Genomic DNA, 21,899 nt, shown 5'->3' on the forward strand with positions numbered 1-21,899 from the left:
CGCGATAGGCTCAAGGTAGCTCAATCCAGGCAGAAGAGTTACGCAGATTCTAAATGCAAGGAGACAGTTTACGAAGTCGGAGACCGAGTTTATCTTCGAGTATCTCCACTTCAAGGAGTTAAGCACTTTGGAGTTAAGGGAAAGTTAGCGCCACGTTTTGTAGGCCCATACAAAGTTTTGGAGCGTATGGGAGAAGTAGCCTACAAGTTGGAATTGCCCGAAGGATTGTCAGGAGTTCACGACGTGTTCCACGTTTCCCAGTTGAAGAAGTGCCACACAGAGATGGCTGATATACCGCTGAGAGATACAGTGCCGCTGGAAGCGATTCAGTTGGACAGTGATTTGACCTATGAAGAGAAACCAGTCAAGATTCTAGAATATGCCAGTCGAGTCACCCGCAGTATGGTTATAAAGTTTTGCAAAGTTCAGTGGAGCCACCACACGGAGGATGAAGCCACCTGGGAGCGAGAGGAAGAATTGCTAAAAGATCACCCTCACCTATGTTCTAGCCAACCCGAATCTCGAGGGCGAGATTCATCTTAAGGGGGGTAGGTTTGTAACATCCCAAATTTTCAATTTGGAATGTTATACACTAGATCATCATTGCATATCATATTTTATTGCATTTTGGTTGATCCTAGAAAATTCTACGCAACTCAAGGACCCTCGGAGAGAGTTGGGGATTTCGTTATTTTCATATTTGAGTTTTCTCAAACTTTGAAAATAGGATCATTTGATTTTATTTATTTTATCTTCAATTATTTCTATTACAAAAATATGAGAGAGGGAATAAAATGACTTTCCCAAAATAAAGAAATATTGGGGATTTAATAAAAAATCAAATAAGATTTTATTTTGGTTTTATTTGCTATTTTATTTGAATTTAGGAAAAATGCGCGTTTTTCAAAATTGCATTTAGGCCCCAAATAAATGTTCATCCTGTGCGGCTCGATTTTAGAAGCCGGGGAAAATTTATTTTGGGATTCTTGGAGTCCGTTTAGTATTCCTTTTGTTTTTTTCTAAGCGTAACTATTAGCCGGGGAAGGCCCAGCCGGACCCCCACCAATCCCTAGCCGCCAGCTCCGCCGCCCTAGCCCGCCGCCGCCGCTGCCGCCCGCCGTCGCCGCCGCCACTGCCGCCGGAGCCGCCGCCCGTCGGATCCGCCGCCGTTGGAGGTTGACCTCGCCGCCACCGGTTTTTTTCGAAAAACCGATCGGTTTTTCCGTCGGTTTCGTTCGGTTTTTTTAGTTCGTTTTTTATAGATCGGTTTTTCCGGTTTATCTAATTAGGGAGCGTTCGCTCGTTCATTCGTTTTAACGAACGCGTTCTTCGATTAGATCTAGTTAACGAACGTCCGTTCGTTAATCTGTTCGTCATTTTTTTTCTCGGATTAAATTCGTGATTTTTCTGATCGCGATTCCTGATCCGTTTTTTGTTCTAGTATAACTTTTCGCTCGTTTATCGGAATCAGGCGATTCAAGCGCCTGGAGTTTCGTCTCGAAACCCTCTTTCCGATTAACCAACTCAAACAAGTTTTTTCCACTGTAAAAATTGCCCTAGATCCAGAATAGTAAACGAAGCCTGTTTCTTTTGCCGTTTGTCTTTCGTTGCTTCGTTCGATTTGATTCTTTTTGCCAACCGAAGTTCTTAAGTTGAAATTTCTGGTTAGATCTCTTATTCGAGTTTTACCTGTGCATTAGTTGAGTACTTATTGTATGCTTGTTTGTTTGCGATAGAGTACCCGGAGTGCGCCGCTTGCTACATCGAATCGCTAGGTTTCCCGGATCATCAGCAAGGCAAGTAACACTTTGATCATACCTCTTACTACCCAGTTTTATTGCATTAGATCAATCCCCACACATTGCATGGTTAGGATCTAATTAAATTGTGGGTTTGGGAAGTAGATGAGGTAGTGCCTATTACCTGTTTATTATCAAACCTTTGGGAGTTACTTCTACGTTTGCTTATTATGCCATGCTATGCTAGTAGACATGGATTGGGTGAGTGAAATTCATGACAGATGTGAGATTGTTAAAGTAAAGGTTTATCTAAGGTGGCAACTTAAATACACATCTGGGTGGATTGAGGCACCTGGGTATTCCAGCGATTGCCTGTTTTCTTTCTGACCGCCACCCAGGCTCAAAGGGATCATGAGATTATTCATGCTAGAAACTTCTGTGTGCAGCCACAAGCAACTATGGGCTCTAGCATAGCTGACTAAGTCGTGCGAACTCTTACAGTGGTAGACTAACAGATGTAGGGGAAAGTAGGTGTAACGGTCTACCGATCGTAAGGTGCTAGCGCTTCTGAAAGACTATGTCTCGGTCATCCGTTTCTCAAACACCATGTAGTGTGAGAATCCCAACGGAGGAGATCGAGTCTTGTGGGGAAAAGTGCGCAAACCTCCGCAGAGTGTATAAACTAATCTTGGTTAGCCGTGTCCCCGGTTATGGACATCTTGAGTATCTAGTACCTGGATTATCATGTGAATCCCAACATGTTACTTTAAAATTAATTTTGTTGGGTTTTGTTTAATGATGATGCTTAATTGGGATTGAGAATGCTGTCAACAATTCTCAATGTTTAACAACTACCATGATAGTTAAATAAAATTTATTCCTTTGTAGTAGGGAAAAATTGGCTTTACGCAAAACTGTAACCATAGAGCTTTCCACCAGCCAAATATGCATGTAGAATAGACTTAATCTTCCATTACTCTCTATGTGTTACATTGCCAGCATATTCCATGTGCTGACCCGTTTCGGGCTACAACGTTAATGTTGCAGACTTTTCAGATGACGATTAAGTTGCTTTTAGGTCGTGGTTCTATACTCAGTGATGCCGTTGGAGTTGATGGACTCACTTATCTTCCAAGCCTTCCGCTGTTATCGTCATTAGATGGCCTTAAGACATATTTATTGTAATAAGTTCTCTTTTGAGACACTCAATGTAATAAGTGTGTGATTGCTACTCTATTATAAATCCATCAAGTATTGTGTGGTGTCAGCATTACTGATCCAGGGATGACACCTGAGCATAGAGATTGGACCATTTGGGGTCTGGTCGCTACAGAGACGCGCTTGTCCAAAATGTGGGGTAAGTTACGAAAGTACCCCCACCGATTTCAGGCGGTTCTTTCGGTTTAGGGGTACCACGGGCATTTCGCGTGTCGGGATTTCACAGGAGGTGGGAGTTTTCGCGCATGTTGTAATTTCGAAATAGCAAGGCGCGGGTTGAGATGGAGGGAGTTGTCGGAGCACAACGAGACAAAGATATATCTTAAATATTTCAGGCTAACAAGGCGCGGGTTGAAATTTCCGGACAAGCCTAACGTGTACTGTACCAAATCAATGCGCCCTACAAATGTCATTCAAAACTTTGAATTCATCTTATGTTCAATTAAAATATTTCGCTATGTGTATAATGCATGCAACCTACTACTGAAATGAACGTTTTAGTGCATTCCAAACGTATATACTACCGCTTCAATATGAACTAAATTTGAATTCATTTCTCTATTTGAATAAGATCTACAGTAATGATTGTTGTGAAGTCAAAGCATTTGAATTCGTTTCTCTGTTTTAATAAGATCTACAATCATCATTATTGTCAAGTTAAACCATCGTTTGTGTATTATATTCACAGCACACCACATGATTAGTCTCGAGTTACATATGAACCATGTGTACTATATGAACTCGAACTAGATTTTTTGAATCCACTTTATTTTGATTTCAAATCACATTACATTTCTAGCTCTAGCTAGATCTTCATAATCTAAACCATGTCTCATATGTATAATGTGTTTATCACATTATGTATGGTGCCCCGCCCCCTACGCCTACAAGTATTTAGATGTGAGTTGCAAACACCACACATTACCACAAATTCAAATAAAATGTGAGAATGTTCGATATATAGTATTGTTTAGATTGTTCGATATTTAGTTGTAAGCTGCAAACGCCACACATTATCACAAATTCAAATAAAATGTGAGATTGTTTGATGTATAGTATGGTTTAGATTGTTCGGCATTTAGCTGTGAGTTGCAAACGCCATGCATTATCACATTATGGTATAACATGTGCACAGCGCGTGTATCACCGCTATATTCCTGCATGCAATGTTTAAAACACTATGATCTCCTATTCAAATATATGAATCCGCTTTCATATCAAATTATGATCTTTGTTAGTCTCTTACACCCACACAATCCTCTAACCTTTGTAGCTACCACTAACTTTCTCTCGTGCATGCACATGCCCTCCTCGCCCTCCCCCTCCCTCGGTATTCTATCCACCGGGCACATTCATTTTTTTCTTTAGGTCGTTCTCCCAGAGTCTCCACAACTCCTTTCCGACACACACACCGATCGATAAACCTCTCCAGCGATGCCTGCCTACAACATACAAACACACCTTCAATCTCCTCCTTTATGTGTCCTTGCCTCGTGTCTCTCATACGGTCAGGCACACATGTAAACTCTCGCCCCTCTTTTCATCGCTCTCACAACCGCACACTCCTCCCCCTATCTAGCTAGTAGTTGGGCCTCTCGCACCACCTCCTAGCTCCATTCTCTCTGTCTATCCGTCTCGCTGGGCCTTATTTGCCTCTAACAAATGGCGTACACCAACCGATCTCTCGCTATACATATAGCTAGCTAGGTCCTTATAACTCGTTTTTACCCACACGTCAATCGATCTACCTCATTAGTTGTGTCTCTCCCTTCCTCTGACAAACAACAATTGATCTACCGATCTAGTTAGGTTTGCTTACCAAACACATGGTTCCCCTTAATCATCCATGGATGCGCCCCGACAGATCTATCACGCACAGGCACACACAGAAACACATCCCACTCTTATTGATGACATTGCAGTTCCACCCTCAGTTTTTCTAGTAGGCCTCTCCCACCATCTTCAAGAAGCAACTCCAACACCCATCCATCACTCTACCCCTCTCCCTCCCTACCTCTCTCTCTCCCATCATATTTCCTGTCCTTCAGTTATGTATGGATGTCGACCGATCTCCCTCAAGACATACCTGGGTCTCTCCTTCTCAACACATATACGAGTCGTTCTACCTCTATAGTTAGGCCTCTGCCTACCCCTCCCACCACCCCCCCCACACACACCGATACATCGAGCGCTCTAGTCATGTGTCCCTGCCACACACAAACTTGACGTGTGCCCTCTAACGTTCCGGTAGGCTAGTCGCCCTATATCTTTGACTTGTACACACACACAATTTCGATGGCTCTCTTCATCGATCTCGCACCCACCCACTTGATCCTCTCTTCGACTCTATCGATAGCTATGACCCCTCCCTCTCTTCTCGTGGATTGCCCGACCCTCTATGTATGATATGGATAGGCCTCCATTTCACACACATTGCATGCAAAATTTTGTTTGAGATGTCATCGACACATATTCCCACAAATAATTCATGAAATCAACCCCCACCCCACCCCCACCCCAAATCAAAAAACACTCATGAACGCGGTTTGTATCTCTCACACACACCCACGTAGGTGGGGGACGTGCATGAAGAGAAGAGGTGCATGCACGGTGCACGTACTCCCATCTCTTTCCCAACCACACCCGCGCGGGTACACGGTGGAGCTCATTTTTGTACGAAAAAGGCAGCCCACGTGGTAATTTGGCACGTGTACTGGTTGTCCACTTGGTGGAGGGAGGATCGTCTACCACGGGTGAACAAACAAATTGCGACTTGACATGTTATGTTAAAAAAAGAGGCAAACCATGTGGGGCCTACCTTAGAGGCAAGGCTCTATACACTGGAGTACTTTTGATGTGTCCCGTCAACTCGCAGAACGAGGAGAAGCTTGCTTAGTACGCCGTCTCCCCCGCCCACATGCGCGGTGGCTCGCAGGATGAGGTGAAGCTTGCTTACTACGCCTTACGCCCGCTCCCTCGCCCATGCACGCGGTGGCTCGCAGGACGAGGAGAAAAATTTACTACTCCCTCTGTTTACTCCTCGTCCCTACTACCTTGGTTATAGAGATTATATCATATTGTTTGGAATATATATGTCCTTTAGTAGATTTCAATATGAACTACTAGTACATATTCCAAACACTGATGTATATAGACGTATTTTAGAGTGTAGATTCACTCATTTTGCTCCGTATGTAGCACTCTCCCTCGCCCCTCGACCCTCGCCCACATGGTGGATGTGCAACAATTCATTCGGTCTCATATAGCCAGAACGATATATACTGCACTACCATTATTGCTCGACTTCTGAAGAGGCGAAGAGCCAATCGCAAGGTTAATATTTTGGAGATGCCAAGCGCAAGGTTATAGGAGAACAAGTAGTAGGTGCCGCGTCATTTATAAATAATTTTTTTTCTTAAGTGGCACATACGCAATATGATAGGTTCATATGGAGAGAAAAGGAAACTGCTCCACTATATACATAGTCAGGACGGGCTAGCCTACACGGTTGCTTGCTGGGGTTGCTCTCTTCACACTCTCTTGCACAAAATGACTGTGGCCACATCTCTAACATCCCGGCGGATCACGTCCGCTTGGGGAAGGGGTGGATGCTTAGTGTAGATGCGGTGGCCGTCGCCGACGACGAAAACCCACTGTCGGCACGTCCCGATCAGGGGTCCCTGCCGTTCTCTCTCACAAAGCTGGTGAGGTTGCCTTCGTCCCTTGCTCACTGCCGCGACGTGGGCAGTTGCCGCCTCCTGCCGCCCTCCTCAACATTGAGCTACGTCCCTCAGGTACAACTCCCTTTACAGCCGGCTTGCACCACTGCTCCAGCTGCCCACATCACTCCCTGTGGATATTTCTCTACTTCTTTGCCCCGCACATACCTCTACTGGCTTCTACGTACTGTATTTGTGATGAGTTTATGTCTCATCAACTAGTCCCAGTAATCTTATTCTAATCATGCGTGTTCAATTTCTTTGCCACAGGGATGCTCATCTCGATTTTGGTGAAACTGCACAAAATGATCCGATGGTCAAAAGGTTGCAAACTTCATTTATTAGGAAGCTCGAACGTTGCCAGCAAATTTAAGCCTGGTCAGGGTTCACGGTTCAAGGGCTAGGGACTGCATGGATCCTTTTTTTCTTTAGCTGCCTCTGTTCCAAAATAAGTGTCAACTTTACTAGTAGTACAACTTTGTACTAAAGTTTGCACAAAGTTGAGAAACTTATTTTGGAACGGAGGGAGTACATATTTGCTATGATCTGTCAATCATTGAGATGCAGTAGCATGCATGTTAGTCTCCTTTGTATTTGATGAAATGTTGCAACGGGAAACCTTGGACGCAAGATACATGTAACAGAAGCTGGAAGCTTCATAGCATTTTACAAATTTATCTCGCTAATAAATTACAGTACGTACTATACTAGTACTTCCTCCGTTCCTAAATATAAGTCTTTGTAGAGATTTCACCATGAACCACATGTGGATGTATATAGATGCATTTTAAGTGTAGATTCATTCATTTTGTTCCGTATGTAGTGGAATCTCTACAAAGACTTATATCTACTAGTAATAGCTAGCCCCCACTACTAGGAATTCTCTATCCTCTCCTTGAGCCACGTCATCAAAATTGATGTAGCCGTTAGATGAAGTAAATCAGTCCATAATAGCCGTCTGATCTTGACGTTGAGAGGCTCCGCACTAAGCCACATGCAAGCATGCAGAAATACCGTGCCACATGCATGTGAGTGGGTTTTAAATCACATCAACATGTCTGCATGCAATCATGCACCAGTAGCATGCATGTAAGTGAGCTTTTAAGTCCCATTAACATGTCAAAAAGAAAAATATAATCCCATTATGCAGTAGGAGTTGGCTGATCTTTTTTCCTTATGTGGGATGATCTAAATGATGATGGGAGTTTATTTAGTTTGGCTACCACATTTGTCATGCGGTTATAGAGTTTTTTTTGTTCTATGAAATCGATAATTTTGCGCAGAGAGATATACCGCTGTTCCGCGCCAACGCGCGGGGACTCATCTAGTAATATTTAGGAACGGAGGGAGTACCATGTAAAGAGTTAGGTGTCACACGGTGATAGTGTGAGCTGGGCCATGTAATCACCAAGCCTGCGTGTTTTCACTGCTCTTGCACGCCTCCGCTGTAAGAATGGAGAAAATTGTAATCTAGTAGTAGTATACCTCCTTTCGTCGAAAGCGTGGGATATCCAGCTGTCCTACCACCTCAGTAATAAAGACCAATGAGCCGTCAAATCACATAGACCCAGCAGTAAGTTGGACAGACGAAGCAACCATCACTCTTGCGCCAGTGAGAGGTCGCGTCCGCTCTGCCCGGGCATGAATGCGACACCGATTCTTTGGAGCGGCGCTGACCGTTTCGGGCGGGAAGCGCACGCAGGCGATGGAGGGGCTTTGGGTGGGCCAGGCTGGTCAGGAGCGGGCGTGGTAGCTGTCCGCATGTCCCTACTAGACACGCCCGAAAACGAGAGGATGCACCGACTCTCGCGGCTAAAATCATACACTACACAACATCTCTCTGTAGGAGTAGGTCGATCTGTCGCTCTCTCTAACACACACACACACACGCACCTTGGTCCCGTTGCACCTTCTAACGTGACTTATTACACCTAGACGGAGGGAGTAGTAAGTATACGAGATACGGTAGCACACTGACTTAAGTCGAATACAAGCGCCCAAAATTTGTGTGCATGTTATAATAAGGATTCACTTAAAATAGTACGTGAGCGAACAGAGGGATCAATTGGACAGTGTTCCCGAGCAGTAGTGAGATGTGTGAGGTAAGATACACCGCTGGCGCTTTTATTTTTTCTTATTAATTTGTTTGTTTCACCCTCTGACTGGTGGGACCCAACATACTACGTGGAGAGAGGTAAGGTGACTAAGGCTACATTATTTCTGCACCACTATGGATAGTCTTACCACCAAAGCCACATGACACGATTATGATTGAAGTCCCAATGACTCCCACACACACAAAAAAACACGGCATACTTGTCACACGAATGCAGGAATGTACAAAAGGTTATTTCCCTCTCGTTGAACATAACGGGAGGGTTGTGTAGCTGGTTAGCCTGTTCGCTCATCAAATTTGAGGTCTCGGGTTCGATAACTACACTTGAGCATGATTTGTGCCAGGAGGATTCTTTGACTGGTCAAAATTTTTTCTAGGGTTTGCACGCTTCACACTCTCTCTCCAGTATATATATACACGCTGGAGCCTCAGCGCTTGTAGTTGCTCTCTTCACACTCTCTCGCCCTCTCTCGCTGGAGCCTCAGCGCTTGTAGTTGCTCTGTTCACACTCTCTCGCCCTCTCCAGATCTAAAGTTGCTCTGGAGATGTCCACATTTGTAGTTGTTCACTTTCCACCCAGCGGCGGCGCGGGAGGGCCTCCGACCCCTTCTTCTTCGCCGCCGTCCCGTCGCCCACCGAACCACGCCCCAAGAACCTTAAGGTATAATTTACTTACTCCACATGCATTGCTCTAGCTGCATGTATACCATGAATCTAGGACGTGGTTCAAAGAGGAAAGGAGTGGGGGAAAGTAGTGGGAAAAGTTGTATATAGCATGAATCTAGGACGTGGTTCAAAGAGGAAATGAAGGGGGAAAGTTGTATAGCATTAATCTAGGATGTGGTTCAAAGAGTAAAGGAATGGGGGAAAGTAGTGGGGAAAGTTGTATCGCATAAATCTAGGACGTGGTTCAAAGAGGAAAGGAAGGGGTGAAAGTACTTTTTTCAAAAAGGAAAGGAAGGGACAAGGCTGTAGAGTTTGAGCAGGACTAGATTTGCTGCACTCACATAGGGAAAGGCGTCTAAAGATAACAAAACTGGGACCAACACAAATATGATCCTTGGTTGTTTGTTCTTTGTTGCAACAGACTGTGCATGACCATAGTACATCGGTAGATGCACATGGTGCTGGTGCGTCCACTGTCCCATGCAACTCATTAGCTGTTGTTAATCTAAGGCCCTGTTTGGTTAAAAACTCCCTAGTCCCTACCTGTTGGGTTCTAGGGACTAAACATGGACTAGAGGTTATTAAGTGACATGCTAAAAGACCATGTTACCCCTAGTAATGAACTAATAGAGACAAGGTGCGATGCGTGGCAGGGGCAACTGTTGGAAAAAGTCCCAAAAAGTCTCCCTCGGGGTCTTCTTTCTTTAATCCTAAATGCCCACTTTTAGTCCCTAAAAGTCCCTCCTCTTTGGTTTAGATGGGACTGACACGGAGTTTTTTAGTCCCTACACCAAAATGTCCCTGTAAACAAACACCCTCTAATAATGCCGCTGGAAAATTGATGCAATGTCACAGTTAAAAGCAAATTACATGTTTAACGAATTTTATTGTTAATATAATCTCTATGTTAATATTAATCAATGCCACCGTTTGAGAGATGCTACTGTCTTGCTTTATTTCCCATTTAGATAAGGTAGATGCTTCTTTTTGTTGGCTTCTGTATCATCCACCGTTATTGACCACTAATTGTTTCCTTTGCACCTTTGTGTAAACAGGGTTATCTGCTTCACCTTGTTGCCATTGTGACCTTTTGTTGCACTGCACAAAACACTTTTGTTTTAAGAGTGTTTTGTGCAGTTCAACCAAAATGTCACACCGACAATGTTGCTTGATTGCTTGATCTTAGTGGAACTGCACAAGAATAGATCTTACTTCCTATCCGTTAAGGCGAATTTGGTTCAGATCTTCTTCTTGTGAGTTGTTTGAATTCCGTATAATGAGAGGTCAGTACTAGCCTTCTTTCACATGATTCTGTAGTGTGCATTCATATGGTATGCTACTTGTACGATAATGTTGCTTGATTTTAGTGAACTACACAAATGGAGACAAGACTTCCAATCTGTATGTGCACCGTAATATCCCATTGAGGTAAGATAAGGCTATTTCACAACTGCTGGCCTGTATTTTGCCACTTTCATCAGAAAATTAAGTTTAGTACTATACTTGTGCTCCCTAATTGACATGCCAAATCTTACATTGAAGGCGAAGCTTGTTTGTTAATGAACCAAGTGATGAAGGGGAAGAACAAGGGGAAGAAAAACAAAAATCAACTCCCGGTGCTGTAATGAAGCACTGGAGCTGTGATGACACAAGTAATGATATAGTTTTGCATCTTAATTTATTGCTATGGCTGGAACGAGCAATTGTTTTGCCACTGATTTGATGCCACTCTTAATGTAATATGTAATTATTTCTACTTATGCAAACAGGGATCTTCTTTGAAGATACCATATATTTTAGTGGAACTGTACAAGAAGATGTCGGAAACATTAAACTAATCGAGGAGTATATAGTAAGCATGGCCACCACCGTAGATAGCAACAGATGGTTCCGGAGAATTGCTTCATCTGTATGCTCTACACAATAAGCCTCCTGACAAAGGTTGGTACTCGCCCACTGATTTCATCCATATGATTGAGCTTTGTCATCTCTATTGGTGTTGTGCTACTGTTTAGATACTGTCATGAAAAAGTGGTATTGTCCTTGAGAAGTGCTTCATCTGTGTTGTTTTAAATATTTCCTTTCCTTTTTTCGAGCAAACAGTGATGCTAGCATTTAGTAGTCCTCTTGTCTTTGCACAACATGATCATCTTCCTCTGGGAGGGGGAAATCATCGCCATCGTCATCACCAACGCTCCTTGAGGGAGTCCTGGATTAGGGGGTCTCCGGACAGCCGAATTATATCCTTTGGCCGGACTGTTGGACTATGAAGATACAAGATTGAAGACTTCGTCTCGTGTCCGGATGAGACTCTACTTGGCGTGGAAGGCAAGCTTAGGCAATACAGATATGTATATCTCCTCCTTTGTAACCGACCTTGTGTAACCCTAGCCCCCTCCAGTGTCTATATAAACCAGAGGGTTTTAGTCTATAGGACAACAGACAATCATACCATAGGCTAGCTTCTAGGGTTTAGCCTCTCTGATCTCGTGGTAGATCAACTCTTGTAATACCCATATCATCAAGAATAAATCAAGCAGGACGTAGGGTTTTACCTACATCAAGAGGGCCCGAACCTGGGTAAAACATCGTGTCCCCTGCCTCCTGTTACCATCCGCCTTAGACGCACAGTTCAGGACCCCCTACCCGAGATCCGCCGGTTTTGACACCGACATTGGTGCTTTCATTGAGAGTTCCTCTGTGACGTCGCCAGAAGGAAGGATGTCTCGTCTCGTCTTTAAAGACGATATTACTGTTGGGGGAGCTTTGGCTGTTGGCCAAACTCTCTGGCTAGGCGGTTTCATCATGACTGCCTGTTCGGCCGCTGTGCCGATGATGACTTCTCGGGTTATCGAAAATAGCCTCCACGTTAAGTCGGCACTCGCCGAATAGATGGATCCGGTGGAGCTCGCCTCCATAAACGAGCTCTTGGATCGCATCGCCGCCCTGTGAGTCGCTACGGACTATGATCGGATTGGGCTTAAACCCGATCAAAGGGAGATTAACTCTCCGCCAGTCACCCATCATATTGCAGTGGTGGAGGAACAATGCGGCGACCTCTACTCCATATTGAGGACCAACTATGTCCGGACTCCTGAGCTCTCCGAGCCAGATACCCGTTCGCGGGAGGACAGCATCCAATCCCCGAACTTAGAGTCAGGCAGCGGGCCAGGATTATCGGGCAACACCCCGGAACCAGAATTTCCAAAATTGGAAATTCCTCGGCCCCTGGATCCCAGATCGGGTAAGGGTTCGGATTCAATTCCACCCACCCACCCAAACATAAGCGTTCTTTCCCACATCAGGCAAGAGCCCCAGGAAACAATACATCACTATTGGGCCAGATTCCTCCTTGCGATGAACAAGGTTAAGGACTGTCGCGAGGAAGACGCAATCTTATTTTTCCACAATAATTGCACGGACAAGGGATCCTAAACGCCGTAAATCACTGTGAGATATCACGCTTCGCTGACTTGGCGTCCATAGTACGAAAGTACTATGCAATGGAAAGTGCCTGGAAAACCGAAACAAACTTTTGGGATAACCCGGCCCTAAATACGAACCCAGTCCGAAATAAAAGGGTGCACTATCAAAAGACACCCAGGTCAACTACCAAAAAGCAAAAACCCTCTACAGGGCATGGAACCGTACTGGAGGGATGGCTCAATGGACCCTGCAAAATTCATAGTACAACGGATGCAATACCAACGCACAGCGTTAGAGCATGTTGGATACTCCGGCAGGTGGCCAAAAGCGGTGAGGATCTTCTTATCCCAAATGCCACAGAGCACCATCCCGTGGATAACAATATGGTGTTAACAGTCTTTGAGACATTTGCGTCAAATAATAGGCGCAAGCGAACACTCCGCACCATGGCCGAAATCTGCCACGTAGCAGCAATAAATCCATGGAGTGACACGGCTATTACCTTCAACGCCAGTGATGAACCTAAATTCCGAACAGCCCGAGCACCAGCCGCACTGGTCCTCAGTCCAATTGTGGATGGCTTTCGACTCACCAAGGTACTCATGGACGGCGGCAGCGGATTAAACCTCATCTATGAGGAAACTCTTCAAAAGATGGAAATAGACTGGAACCGCATTGAGAAAAGTAGCACAACCTTTAGAGGAATCATCCCCAGTCGGGAAGCATGCTGTGCTGGGAAAATCACACTAGATGTGGTATTCGGCATGCCGGATAATTACAGGTCTGAAGAAATTACATTCCAAGTGGCCCCGTTCAGCAGTGGTTATCACACCTTTTTAGGACGGGAAGCGTTCACAATCTTCCAAGCCGTACCCCATTACGGGTACATGAAGCTCAAAATGCCCGGGCCCAACGGAATCATCACTCTCGCCAGCAATCCAGACACGGCACTCCGCGCCGAAAACAAAACAGCCGCACTGGCCCTCGAGGCATTATCCGAAGCCCTCTCGGCCGAGGAATTAACCACGCTACGCTCCACAGTGGACAGGGACGACGTGATACTCGACAAGAGATCCAAGTCCACCTCTTTTAAACCAGCGGATGAAATAGTCAAATTCCAAGTCCACCCAACGGACCCTACAAAAACAGCCTCCATCGGGGCACAATTAAACCCCGCTGTGGATGCCGCACTACAAGAGTTCCTGCGCGAGAACTGGGACATATTCGCCTGGCATCCCTCAGACATGCCAGGAATCCCACGTAGACTGGCCGAGCATAGCCTCAATATCCTAAAGGGATTAAAGCCGATCAAGCAAGCTCTTCGGTGTTTCTCCGAACCTAAGAGACAGGCCATGCGAGAGGAACTAGCCAAGTTATTGGAGGCTGGATTCATCAGAGAAATAAAACACCCGGACTGGCTAGCAAACCTGGTGATGGTACCAAAGAAGGACAAACCCTGGTGCCTTTGTGTCGATTTCAAAGACCTCAATAAAGCTTGCCCAAAGGATCCCTTCCCCCTCCCACGCATCGATCAAATCATTGATGCTACCGCAGGACACGAGTCATTGTGTTTCCTCGACGCATACTCCGGTTACCACCAAATCAAGATGGCGGAGTCCGACCAAGCCGCAATGGCATTCATCACACCATACGGTCCCTTCTGTTTTAACACAATGCCTTTTGGGCTCAAAAACGCCGGCGCAACATATCAACGCATGATTCATACATGTCTGGAGAAACAAATCGGCAAAACAGTAGAGGCATACATAGACGATGTGGTCGTCAAAACCAAACACGTCAGCTCTTTGATAGACGACTTGAGGCTCACATTCGACAACCCCCGAACATACGACATCAAGCTCAATCCGGAAAAATGCGCTTTCGGCGTACCAGCCGGAAAGCTCCTGGGTTTCATTGTCTCCAGTAGAGGTATTGAAGCTAATCCGGCCAAAATCCGAGCTTTTTCACAGTTGGCTACCCCAACAGACCTCAAACAAATCCAGAAGTTAACTGGATGCGCGGCGGCTCTAAGCCGCTTTATCTCCCGCTTAGGAGAAAAGACTTTACCCCTTTATCGCCTCCTTCGGCGCACCGAACACTTCGAGTGGATGGACGCGGCCACAACCGGATTGGAAGAAATAAAGGCCATCTTGGCAACCAACCCAATCCTGGCCGCGCCAAACATCGGCGAACCAATGCTGTTGTACATTGCGGCAACTTATCAAGTTGTAAGCGCGATGCTCGTTGTCGAACGGGAAGCGGAGGACATAAATTCCCTCTTAAAAAGCCGGTATACTATGTATCCACTGTCCTCACTCCATGCAAATCACGGTACCCGCATTACCAAAAGATAGCATATGCGGTATTCATGGCATCGCGGAAGCTGCGACACTACTTTCAAGAGTGTTCGATTATAGTAGCCTCAGAAGTGCCACTCAATGATATTATAAACAACCGCGACGCTACGGGCCGGATTGCCAAATGGGCCATTGAGCTCCTCCTGTTCGATATATCATACAAACCTCGACGAGCCATTAAGTCACAAGTATTGGCCGACTTCGTCGCCGAATGGACGGAGGCCGAACTCCCTAAAGAGTACGGCGCATACTCCAATTGGATCATGCACTTCGACGGTTCTAAAATGCTGGCTGGTCTAGGGGCTGGCGTCGTCCTGACATCCCCAATCGGAGATACCGTTCAGTATGTATTGTAAATATTGTATACAGACTCCAACGATGCAGCCGAATACGAAGCTCTGTTGCATGGTCTTCGGATGGCAGTCTCCATGGGAATTCAACACCTGGAGGTGCGTGGGGATTCAAACCTCGCAATATCCCAAATAAATGGAGACTTTGACGCCAAGGATCCGAAAATGGCGGCCTATCGAAACGCCATCCTAAAAATGTCAGCTCGGTTCGAGGGGCTCGAATTTCACCATGTGGCTCGGGAAAACAATCAAGCGGCGGCTATCCTCGCCCGCATCGGTGCAAAACGTGATGCGGTCCCCCCAACATATTTTTGGAAAGGCTGTTCAAGCCATCTGTTGTATGGGAAAGGGACAACGGTAACAACAGTCCGGACCCGGCCAAAATACCCGATACTGAACTCTCTGACACAATCGGAGGCTCTGCCACCGAAATAACACCTTCAGCCCACGAAATAATGGCCATTATTGCCCCGTGGACAGAACCATTCCTGGCCTACCTAACTAGACAGGATCTTCCGAAGGACCAAAATGAGGCACGCTGCATAGTGCGGCGATCCAAGGCCTACAGGGTCCATGAGGGAGAATTGTACAAAAAAGCACTACCGGAGTCCTTCAAAGGTGCATCTCCGAAGAGGAAGGGCGGAATCTTTTGGCAGAAATTCATGCCGTACTCGACGGTCATCACGCCGCAGCCCGGGCTCTTGTAAGCAAGGCCTTCTGTACACGATTCTATTGGCCAACGGCCCAGGAAGATGCACAGGACTTGGTCCAACGCTGCGTCGGTTGCCAGCTCTTCGCAAATCAAAGCCACATGCCACCCACCGCCCTCTGAACAATCCCCATTACATGGCCCTTTGCGGTCTAGGGGCTTGACATGGTTGGACCCCTTAAAGGGGGAACCCACAAGAAAAAATACTTATTGGTCATGGTGGATAAATTAACCAAATGGATAGAGGCCAAACCTGTTAAAACAGCTGAATCCGGACCGGTGATAGACTTCATTTCCGGGGTTGTACACCGTTATGGCGTCCCCCACAGCATCATCACTGATAATGGCACGAACTTCACGGCCGACGAGGTAAAACTCTGGTGCAGCAAAATGGGCATCAAGCTCGATTATGCTTCAGTCTATCACCCACAAACCAACAGTCAAGTCGAGCGAGAAAACGGTCTTATAATGAGCGGCATTAAACCCAGATTAGTGCGCTCCTTAACGGAGTCTAACACGCACTGGGTAGAGGAGCCCGACTCTATACTCTGGGGGCTGGGACCACGCCGAATCGTAGTACCGGATATACACCCTTCTTTATGGTGTATGGTGCAGAGGCAGTCTTGCCCTGTGACATAATTCATGACTCACCTCGAGTGCGCATGTACGAAGAAAGAGAAGCCGAGCTTGATCAGAAGGACAGTTTGGACACCCTAGAGGAGGAGCGCGACGTAGCCAAAGCCCGTTCCGCATTTTATCAGCAACAGGCTCGCAGATACCAAAGCAGAGAAGTACAGGCCAAAACTTATAACGTTGGCGAACTAGTTCTATGCCTGCCGGATAAGAAAAAGAACAAGCTCGAGCCCAAATGGGAATGTCCCTTCATTATTGACCAAGTTCTGACTGGTAGAGCGTACCGATCGCGGGATGCATCGACTAGTCGACTCGAGCCGAACCCATGGAACGCGGCCAGGCTCCGAAGATTCTACGCCTAGCACCAGACTCTATGTTAGTCCCCTCCCTTTGTCCATTTTCTGCATATATATTATCTGTCTTGTTTCTCTTTCTTTCTTTCTTTTATTATTTCTCTAGGCCTTCTAGGGTCACCTTGTGCCTCGCTTGCACATTACAGATGCGCTAGCCGCACTCTTCATACCTGGGGGCTTCTTTCACAGAAGTTTAAATTATTTATCTGGGCCTCATGCCCCACACATGTGTTATACTTCCGCATGTACCTTTTTTCACTATTATATGCATCGATATGACTTAAGGTTTGGCCAAGCTGGGTTGCCTGGCTCTTGTATTTATGCCCTACATTCCCATTAATTCGGCTAGGGCATAAGGGGAGCACCTCTGCGATTGTTACTGCCGGGTCAGCCGGATGTGTACCTCAGACTGGGTGAAGCCGAAAGCTAGCGTTCTTAAGTGAATATTTGGTCGGTGAACAAAAGATGATTTTTATTTATTGTCCATATTTGCCCCCAGATGTTTTTCCTGCGTTTCCTATCGCAGTCCGGACATGCACTTTAGGGCATGCTTACCCAGGGAAAGGAACCCTTAACGGAACTATTCTCCTTGGAAGATGTTTCTTACTACCCATGTAATATAACATAACTAGTTGGGCACTTGTCTGATAAAGCACTAATGATCCCTACGCCTGGTCTCCACGCATACCCCGGTTCTTATATAACTGAGCGGGTATTCGGATACACTCCGGACTATTGGGCCCGGAGGTTGAAGCGAAAAGGTCCGCAACGACAAATGATCTACAATCCAGCTAGAAGGCATTATACATGTCACTTTAATTACATAGTCATGCAGACTGACTAAATTCCTCTTCTATACCATCCAACAGGCGGTCTAGCTTACAATCCTGTTGAGAATACTTTGCGGCTAATTCTACTTGCCCATAAACTAAGCTAACGGGGATCTCTTTTCCATCGGGCCCCACAGGTCCGACCAGGGCCATGTGATTTGGGTCTGCCTTGGTATACCGCGTCTTCACCATGGCCCAGGCTTCTCTAGCACCCTGTCGGCAGGCTAATATCTTCCATAATGGAAGCGCCGCCGTGCTCCCTTGAGCTTCTCCGCAAGCTCGGCAACGCCCTCTGGCAGGGAGACGGACGGCCACAAGGCCTGGGCAACACCCTGCATCACCTGCCGGACTTGTTCGTGCAGATGTGATAGCTCAGACAGAAGATCACCCGCAGACCCGGGCATTTCCTCCGCGGGATGACCCGTCAGCATACCTACAGACATAATGCTATTAGTCGGCTTCTTCGCCGAACTCCCTTAAAAGGATTCGTTCAAGCACTTACTGAAAATGCCGCGCCGAAGCCGCTTATTCTCCTTCTCGGAGTCTGCAAGCTGGCCACGAATGTCTTTTAGTTCCATGCTCAGCTTCATATTGGCATCTTGGAGATTGTTTTTCTCCCGCCTAACCTCAGTCAGTACGCGTTTGCCAGCCTCTAGTTGTCACATAACATGCTGGTCCTCCGGATTCTCTCCGGATTCATCTGCAACATCTATTGTTAGATTTGCAGCCATGCCGCACGTTATATGGTAACCATCATTCTTTAAAGTAAATGTTACCCGCAGGTGACTTTTTCGGTTCCTGCAATGCGGCCACAGCAGCCCGCAGTTGGGTCTTGCATTCCTCCAGCTCCTGTGATAGCCTAGTATTCTTCTCTGTAAGAACATGCACAATAAAGATGATCCTTAAATCAGTTCTGCTAACTATTTCAAGTCTTAGGGGCTACTGATACATATAAATCATCAAATTTACTCACCCGTACATCCTTTACATACTGATCCGTGGCTCTGGCTAGACCATCTTGAGCAGCACGGAGGTACGCCTCTCCAGAATTGAAGGCGTCAAACGCCTCTGGTGAGAAACAAGCGTCACAGAGTACGGCCCGGCGGCGCCTATGATTCATGGCGCTTTCCACTTCTGAGTTTGTAGCGGATAATCTATCCGCATCCTCTGTAGGGGGATTATCCTACGCCTGCCCCATATCGGCTTCTGCCTCCATGTCCGGTCCTGGCGCCCGACTGGTGGAAGCGTGATTGGCAACTTTGCTGGACATATTCTGGCGAGCGTTTTTTCTGTTAAAGAAACGCGGGCGTCATTATATTTTGAGAAAGACGACAACCACGGAGCGGGGTTTTTCTTATACCTTTGCGCCGGCGTCTCCGTCCTGACCGCCTTCCTTTTTGGCCTACCCGACCTCGGTGCCTCTTGTTAGCCAGTTGCTGCGGGTTCGGCAGGGCATCCCGAATGCCTTCCCTATGAAAGATGCCATGTGTATATGATGGGTGAAGTGCCTAAAAGGGGAGCCTAGTTTTGGAGTTGGGATTTTTGGGTTTTCTTACTTGCGATGCAGGGAGTAGTCCGGGATAGTCGGCCGTAATGGCCACCATGGCATCGTCGCAGCTTAACTGATAGAACTGCCCGTCTATCAGCTCCACGAATATAACCGAATCTTCTTCAAGTCCGGAGTCGAGGGCCCGGTCAGGGTCCTCTGGTTGTGGAGAAGGGATGCTGACCTCCTTTATGGCTTTTCGCAGTTCCTGCCGCGAAGTGGCAAGGTGAATACTTACGACAAAGAATGCGGGAAAAATGGGAGCAGGGAGATATAACTTACCCAGCTTGGAGGATTGTACATGGAGAATCCATCCCGTGGCTTGATGCGGGTGAACTCCTCTTCCTCACCCTTGAATAATTCAGACATAATTTTCGCTAAAGCGGCAGCATTGTCCGGACCCTTACGCCCGCAGCGGGTGGCGTCATCCGCCCCATTATAACACCACAAGGGGTGCCCACGGTATTGAAGTGTTTGCACTCCCCGCATTATGCAAATCGACATAACTTTGATTATTGTCAATCCTGATTGAGCCAGTGTTTTGATCCGGTTCATCAGATAGAGGACTTCTCTGTTGTCTTCCGCCTGGGGGCTCCGTGGGCGCCAACTTCGGCGCTTCTTCAGAGGAGCATTGTTGAACTCAGGAAGACCCCGCCGAACAGGGTCCGGAAGGGGAACGTCCTCCATATAAAGCCATTCTGAAGGCCAGTCTTCAGACGACTTCTTCGGGGTACCGGACAGGTATCCGGTACCGGCGATGCGCCATATTTCGGCTCCGCCCACTTGATAAATTGATCTCCTCTGTATGCGAGGGACGAGGCAAAATAGCCTTTTCCATAGCTCGAAGTGAGCCTCGCAGCCCAGGAACAACTCGCTGAGAGCAACATAGCCGGCGATATGTAGAATGGAGGCAAGGGTGAGATTGTGTAATTGGAGGCCGTAGAACTCCAGGAGCCCGCAGAGGAACGGATGAATTGGAAATCCGAATCCCTTAGTAAATAAGGAACAAGGCAGACCCGGGACAGGGAAAGCTCTCCGCTTGCTCCCCACCATTGTAGGTGGCAAGCCCGGCTCGAACGGGCACCATATACGCCGGAGGGAGAAATCCCTTAGTCTGCAGTTCGACTAATCAACTATGCGGGACTGAACACCTCTCCCAATCACCGGGCTTAGGGCTACGGGGGCGGGAGGAGGAGCTGCGGAGGTCGGCCATGCTGGAATGGATCCTTCCGAAACGCGCTCTGATGGATTCTCGCTGGGGGAGGATGGTATGGATCGGATCTAAGAATCCCCATCCCTTTAATAGACAATTTATATATCTGGCTAGGGGGGCGAATGTAAAAACGCCCTGGCACCTCGTATTCATTCGACACGTGGGAGAAAGCCCTTATTGGGCACAGAAGCCAAGAGGTTCAACATTTATGGAGCCGGACACTGCTTACGAACACTTGAAAATTGGAGAAGAACCCGCCTTGCAATGCCGAAGACAACATTGCGCGTCGGACTCATCGTCATTGAAGCCTGGTTCGGGGGCTACTAAGGGAGTCCTGGATTAGGGGGTCTCCGGACAGCCGGATTATATCCTTTGGCCGGACTGTTGGACTATGAAGATACAAGATTGAAGACTTCGTCTTGTGTCCGGATGGGACTCTACTTGGCGTGGAAGGCAAGCTTAGGCAATACGGATATGTATAACTCCTCCTTTGTAACCGACCTTGTGTAACCCTAGCCCCCTCCGGTGTCTATATAAACCGGAGGGTTTTAGTCCGTAGGACAATAGACAATCATACCATAGGCTAGCTTCTATGGTTTAGCCTCTCTGATCTCGTGGTAGATCAACTCTTGCAATACCCATATCATCAAGAATAAATCAAACAGGACGTAGGGTTTTACCTCCATCAAGAGGGCCCGAACCTGGGTAAAACATCGTGTCCCCTGCCTCCTGTTACCATCCGCCTTAGACGCATAGTTCGGGACCCCCTACCCGAGATCCGCCGGTTTTGACACCGACACTCCTCTCATTGGGAGAGGGCAATCTCCATCAACATCTTCACCAGCACCATCTCCTCTCATAATCCTAGTTCATCTCTTGTATCCAATTCTTGTCTCTAAGCCCGAGATTGGTACCTATGGGTTGCTAGTAGTGTTGATTACTCCTTGTAGTTGATGCTAGTTGGTTTATTTGGTGGAAGATCATATGTTCAGATCCTATATGCATATTAATACCCCTCTGATTA

The sequence above is a fragment of the Triticum urartu genome, chromosome 4A, assembly GCF_056163025.1.
Source record: "Triticum urartu cultivar PI428250 chromosome 4A, HENAU_Tu73, whole genome shotgun sequence".
NCBI lineage: Eukaryota > Viridiplantae > Streptophyta > Magnoliopsida > Poales > Poaceae > Triticum > Triticum urartu.